The 6,859-nt window shown below is 43.9% G+C and overlaps 1 pseudogene; it reads right to left on the bottom strand.

Moving 5' to 3' along the window:
- Nucleotides 1–343: 343 nt before the first annotated feature.
- LOC101608524 lies at nucleotides 344–2,110 on the bottom strand (annotated as a pseudogene).
- Nucleotides 2,111–6,859: the final 4,749 nt, after the last annotated feature.

The following is a 6,859-nucleotide window of genomic DNA, read 5'->3' as shown; positions in this document are numbered from 1 at the left end:
ATGCTAGACTAGTAAGTCTCAGACTAGGAATGGAGCAACATCATGATAAATCCTGTTCTTAGGACAACTTCTTAGGAAAGTCCTTGGGGGCTGGGAGTAAGGCTGTGATGATGATCTTCAGGGGCTCCTGTGAGTTAGCATAGACTTGAGATCTCATAGCCTTCTGCCTTCCTCTAAAATACCTGCATTGGGCTGTTCCTTTGAAGAAGGGGTGGGGCCTCACTTGATTCCTCCTCCTTGCCTATTGCAGAGGTGGTGCCTGATTGCATCTCCTCTTCCCCCCAAATTCCTGGGCAGGGCAGTCTCATGGGAGGGTGGGGGAAAGGCAGGGCCTTATCCTGGCTTGTTCTCCTTCCCTGAGTGGGTTAGTCCCAGGGAAGGGGGGAGGCCTGATCAGGACTCTTCCTCCATGCTGAAGCTGCTGAGTCGGCTGCTGGCCTTGGATACAGCCAGGGATACTGAAGAGAGCAGGGGGTCAGAGGTAGCCCGCAGTGGGGATATAGCAGAGAGTCCTCCCACCACCCCTTCCTGATCCATCAGAATGTCCTCCAGCCCCAGGTGGAAGGGGTCCCCCAGGTCCCCCAGATGGTCGCTGGGAAAGTGCAGGTCCAGAAAGGCATCCGAGGGTGGTGCTAGAGGCTGATGAAAGGGATCATTGTGAGCAGGTCTCCCTGCTGCATGAAATGGTGCAGTGCTTGCCCTGCCTTCCTCTTCAATGTCCAGCTTCTCGGGTTTGAGATTGTCAGAGGCTGAAGTTGTGGCCAGGGAGAGCAACCCTGGGGTGGGAGGTACTGGTAGACCATGGATCTGGGCTTGCAGTTCTAGCTCCTGAATTCGGAGCTGGAGGCTATGGTTTGCTTGCTCCAGGGATGCTGCCGGCTCTCCAGATCTTTGGAGCGCTGCTGTTCCTTCTGTAACTTGCGGATATAATCCACTGAGGCCTTTAGGATGGTGCTTTTGTTCCAGCGCATCTCCGGATCATTGCACTTGGGGATGAGGGTTCCAAGCTTCTTGACTCTATCATTAATGTTGAATAGCCTGCGCTGTTCAATCAGGTTATGATTGTCTTTCTTCTGTCATTCCTTCAAAAGAGCCTTTGCCTCGGTTTCAGAGATCTCCCGCTTGATGTTGGGCAGCTCAGCTGGACAGGAGTTGCTGACAGTGATGGCTGGGGTGGCCACTCCCTGACTGTTGTATACATCAAGCAAATTTCCAGAGACAGGCAGCTTGCTGGGAAGCTGCAGCCCTGCAGTGCCTCCAGGCAGATAGCTGAGCATCTCATCATTGTAACTGGACTCCAGGCTGATGATCTCATCAATGGCATCATCAATCTCCTTCTCTGAGCTGGACCCGATGGTGAGCAGTGCCATGGGGCTGTTAGGTGTAATCCCTGTAGGGCCGGTGGCATGGGCCGCCTCAGGGGCAGGAAGCGGCTGGGCACTGGCAGGCCCAGGTGGTGGCAAGAGGGCCTGGGAAGCCAGCTTGGGCCCAAATGTAGTAGACAAGTATTGTTTCACCTGTTGCCGGTGTGCCTGCTGCAGACGGTAGCGTGTTGGGTTCTCCAGGTGGGTCTGAACCTTGAGCACCTCCCTGGGCACCTGAGCAGGTGGTGGACAGCCCAATGTATGGCCACCAGTGGAGACGCCAACCACAGAGATGGCAGGTGAGGCAGGTGCAGGACTGGGGAAGGGGGCAGAGGAGCTTGTTCCCGCCGCTCACGTCTCTCTTGCTCCTGTGCCTGGGTCTGCATGAGCTGCTGCCACAGCAAGACCCAAGACGAAGATGGTGATGACATGGCAGGGGTCCTGAAGCCCTCTGCAGAAGATGATGCAGAGAGTGGAGCTGGTGTGGTTAGTGTGGCCTGCAGTGATATTGGGAGGCTGGAGCGTAGGGGTAGGGGTTGGCTTTTGAGTTCGTAGAAGCTGTCAGGATCAAGGATGTTTTCTAACTCAATATCAGCAACAATCCCGGATTCCAGAAGCAAAGAGTTCAAGCTGAGCAGCTGGGCCCTGTCGGCAGGCTTGTGCTCTTCCAACATCAGGAACACAGCTCGAGGGCCCTCCGTGCTGGCCTCTACACTGTCCCGAGCTGGCTCGGCTGCATGAGACATGACACCTGGCCCCGGGCAAGCCCTGCCAGGCCAGTAGGGCCTTGGCCCGGTCCCCCTAACAAAATAAGAGCTCCCCCTCTACCCCCGCTCGCCACCGACTCCTCCACTAAGCCATGGAGCTAGTTCTGAGTGGGCTGGCACCAGCGTCAGGGAGATGGGATGGGCCGTGAATCATCCCCCACCCTGAACGGACCAACACAACCCCCCAACCTAACCCCGGACGACCACTCTCCTCCCCCTCGTCCTCTTCCCACTCCTCCCTGGGTCCCTATATCTGAATTATAAGGAAAACACAACCTACCAAAACTTACAGGACTCAATGAAGGAGGTAATAAGGGAAAAAATTATAGCTTTCAATGCCTTCATTACAAAAACAGAGAGATCACAAACAACAACCTGACTTTACAGCTAAAGACACTGGGCAAACAAGAAGTATCCAACCCAAAGAGCTCCACATGGAAAGAAATAATCAAGATTAGAGCAGAAATTAATGAATTGGAAACTAGGAAAACAATTAAAATATGAGTGAAATGAAGAGCTGGTTCTTAAAATAAATAAATAAATAAACAATATCAACAAAACCCTGGCCAAAGTGATCAAGCACAAAAAAAAAGTCTCAAATTAACAAAATCAGAAATGAAAAAGAAGAGATCATTACAGACATCAATGAAATTGGAAGAATCATCAGGGTATACTTCCAAAACCTCAAATCCACAAAATTAAATAATCTTGAAGAAAAGGAGGACTTTCTAGACACATACCACCTATCAAAACTAAATTCAGAACAGATTAATCTCCTAAACAAACCTATCACATTCATAGAGATTGAAAGGGTAATCAAAAACTTCCCCAAAAATAAAAGTTCAGGTCCAGATGGCCTCTCAGCCAAATTCTATCAAACCTTCATAGAAGAACTGAAACTATTTTTTCTCAAACTAGTGCACATAATCAGAGACCAGGGAATCTTCCCTGACTCCTTTTATGAATCTAGTATCACTCTTATACCAAAATCAGACGGAGATGAAACAAGGAAAGAAAATTATAGGACTATATCTCTAATGAACTTATATACAAAGATCCTGAACAAAATATTTGCAAACTGAAATCAACAACACATCAAAAGCATTATCCACTTTGATCAAGTAGATTTCATTCCTGGGATGCAAGGATGATTTAACATATGGAAATAAATCAACATAATACACTACATAAATAAACTGAACCAAAAGAACAACATGGTCATCTCAATTGGTGCAGAGAAGACTTTTGACAAAAGAAAATACTGTTTCATGATCAAAACAATGGAAAATATAGGCATAGCAGGTTTATATCTCAACACAATAAAGCCTACATATAAAGCTCCTAAAGCCCAAATAATTCTAAATGGGGAAAAAAATCACAGAGTTTTCACTGAGATTGGGAACAAGAAAGGGGTTCCCACTCTTACCACTGCTCTTCAACATAGTACTAGAAGTACTAGCCTAAGCAACAAGACAGGAGAAAGAAATAAAAGGGATTCAAATTAGAAAGGAAGAGGTCAAGTTAGCTCTATTTTCAGATAACATGATCCTGTACACAAGTGACCCAAAAGTCTCCATCTCAAAACTTTTAAAGGTGATTAATCACTTTATCATTGTGTCAGGATACAAAAGCAATGCACAAAATCAGTAGGTTTTTTATATGCAAAGAACAAATATGCAGAGAAAGAAATCAGTGAGACTCTCCCATTTTCTATAACAAAAATTTAAATACCTTGGAAAAATACTGACAAGGGATGTGAAGGAACTGTTTAATGAAAACATAAAAATACTGAAAAAAAAGAGGGGGCTCATGAAGATGGAAGGACCTCCCATTTTCCTGGATAGGTAGAATTAATATTGTGAAAATGACAATTCTACCAAAAGCAATATACAGATTTAACACAATACCAATAATAAACACCAGTATCTTTCTTCACTAAGGCTGTAAAAATGATCTCAAAATTCATATGGACCAGCAGAAGACCTTGGAATTCCAAATATATTCTCAGCAAAAGAAACACCTCTGGTGGTATCACCATACCTGATTTAAAGCTATATTACAAATCCATGAAACAAAAACAGCATGGTACTAGAATAAAAACAGAAACATAGAGCAATGGAACAGAATTAAAGACCCAGATTTTAGGGCAAGCAACTACAGCTGCTTGATCCTTGACAAAGTTACCAAAAATGTAGACTGAAGAAAAGATAGCATCTTCAACAAATGGTGTTGGATAAATTGGATGACCATATGTAGAAAAATGAAATTAAACCCACTCATTTCACCATACATAAAACTCAAGTCCAACTGTATTAAAGACCTCAATATAAGACCAGAAATATCTCAACTACTGGAAGGAAAAAATAGGAAGCATACTCCACTATATAGGACTGAGAAAAGACTTCATGAACAAAATCCCAGTAGTCAAGGAAATTAAACAAGCACTCAACCAATGGGATTTCATGAAGCTTAAAAGCTTTTGCACAGACAAATAGACCATAAGCAGAGCCAAGGGATTGCCCACTGAATGGGAGAAAATCTTTGCCAACTATAGCACTGATGGAAGCCTAATACCTAGAATATACAAATAACCCAAAAACTAAACAATAAAAAATCAAAGAACCCACTCCCTAAGTGGGGCAGAGAATTAAATAGGGAATTCTCAGAGGAATAATTACAAATGGCTAACACACACTTAAGATAATATTCAGGTCTGGAAGGATTGCTTAACAGTTAAGGTGCTTGCCTGCAAAGCCGAAGGACCCATGTTCAAATTTCTAGGACTCACGTAACCCAGACACACAATGTGGCACACACATCTGGAGTTTGCAATTGCTGGAGGGCCTGGTGGTCCATTCTCTCTCTCTCTCTCTCCCCTTCCCTCTTTCTCTGTCAAATAAATAAATAAATAAAGTATTTTTTAAAAGATAATGTTCAACATCTGTAACCATTAAAGAAATGCAAATTAATACAACTATGAGATTCTACTTAACCCCACTAAGAGTTGCAAAGTGTGGTGGTGCATACCTTTAATCCCAGCATTTGGGAGGCAGAGGTAGGAGGATCACCATAAATTCCAGGCTACCTTGATACTACAGAGAGTATTACAGGACAGCCTGAGCTAGAGTGAGACCCTACTTGGTTGCACAGGTCCTTAATCCCAGAACTTGGGAGGCAGAAGCAGGAGGATCACCATGAGTTAGAGGCAACCCTGAGACCATACAGTGAATTCCAGGTCAGCCTGAGCTAGAGCGAGACCCTACCTCAAAAAATCAAAAAATAAAATAAAACAAAATTAAATTAAATTAAAACAAATGTTGGTGAGGCTGTGGAGAAATAGGAACCCTCATTCAGTGTTGGTGGAAATGTAAACTGTTACAACCACTGTGGAAATAATTTTAGAGACTCCTGAAAAGGATGAATGTAGAGTTACCAGCAGACCATGTTATTCCCTTACTGGTCATTTGCCCTAAAAGCTCCACATCTCAGTTCAGAAATATTTGCTTAAATATGTTTATAGCTGGTCAATTCATAATAGCTAAAAACTGGAATCCACCCAGGTGCCCATCATTGGATGAATGGGTAACCAACATGTGGTAAATCTATATGATGGAATTCTACTCAGCAGTAAGATAAAATAGTACATTGAAAATTGTAGAAAAATGGTTGAATTTTGACAGATAATTTGAAGTGAACTCACACAATCACAGAAAGACAATCGTCGCATGATCTCACTCATCTGCAGCTCCTAACCTGGATTAGCCCAAATTGTTGATGTAACTCAATGCCATCTCAAGACTTGGACAATAGGGAGGGTAGGGCTTAGGGAAAGGGAAAGAGTGGGGGGGTCACAAAATATGAACCCAAATTAAACTGGTAAACTGGTACCATATAATTCTATATCCTGTAAATCAGACTAAAAGGTAGAATCCTCAAACAAACCTTACAGGGAACATCTGAATCAAACAGACCTGGAAAGAATGAAACAAAACTGAACCTGAAATTACTTCTGTTTTTCTTTCTTCTCTGTTTTTTCCTTTTGTATTTTCCCTTGGCACCACCCTGTCACTCTCTGTACCATGCTGTGGTTTACATCCACAATGAGCTGTTGATCAGATAGACCTATTGTATTTGCCAAAACAAACACAAGGCAGTCTTCTGTCACAGCACTTTATTACCCACCAGAGGTTAAGGGTAAGTCCCTACTGCTGAAGACACCAATCACTGTTGAGGCAGACAATGGAGAGACCTGAGACCTGGTTGGAATCCAGAAGAGATCTAGTTCCCAACTAGTGCTAGAAGGTGCTACACAAGCTACTAGGTGAAAATGGCCAACATCTGTACAAGCAATTCAAAGTGTAAGTGACTCAGAAGCAAACAACCTGATGTGCTGCTCACACAAGTGCAATAGTGTCACACTTCCAGGGTGGGTAGCCAACTGCTCTTGGACTGGCTAACAGATCTGCTCAGTGGAAAGGAAGCCATATCTAGAACTGGGAAACAAGTCAGAATCATATCCAGATAATGTGTCCTCAGTATCTTTCACCATCCCCATTGTGCTGATATCAGCTTAACTAAGAGAGCAGCATTCTTGCTCATTTCCCCAGTTTCTCTGAGGATTCAGATGGGGCCAGGGTGGAGGGTGCTGGGTCATTTATCTCCTCAAGTCCAGTTCCCATATGAAAAATAGGAGCAGATTCTCCAATGGAAAATGAAGTCTACACCAGT

The sequence above is a fragment of the Jaculus jaculus genome, chromosome X, assembly GCF_020740685.1.
Source record: "Jaculus jaculus isolate mJacJac1 chromosome X, mJacJac1.mat.Y.cur, whole genome shotgun sequence".
Lineage (NCBI taxonomy): Eukaryota > Metazoa > Chordata > Mammalia > Rodentia > Dipodidae > Jaculus > Jaculus jaculus.
Note: the sequence above shows the minus strand (reverse complement) of the source record. Positions and strands in the feature narration are given on the sequence as shown.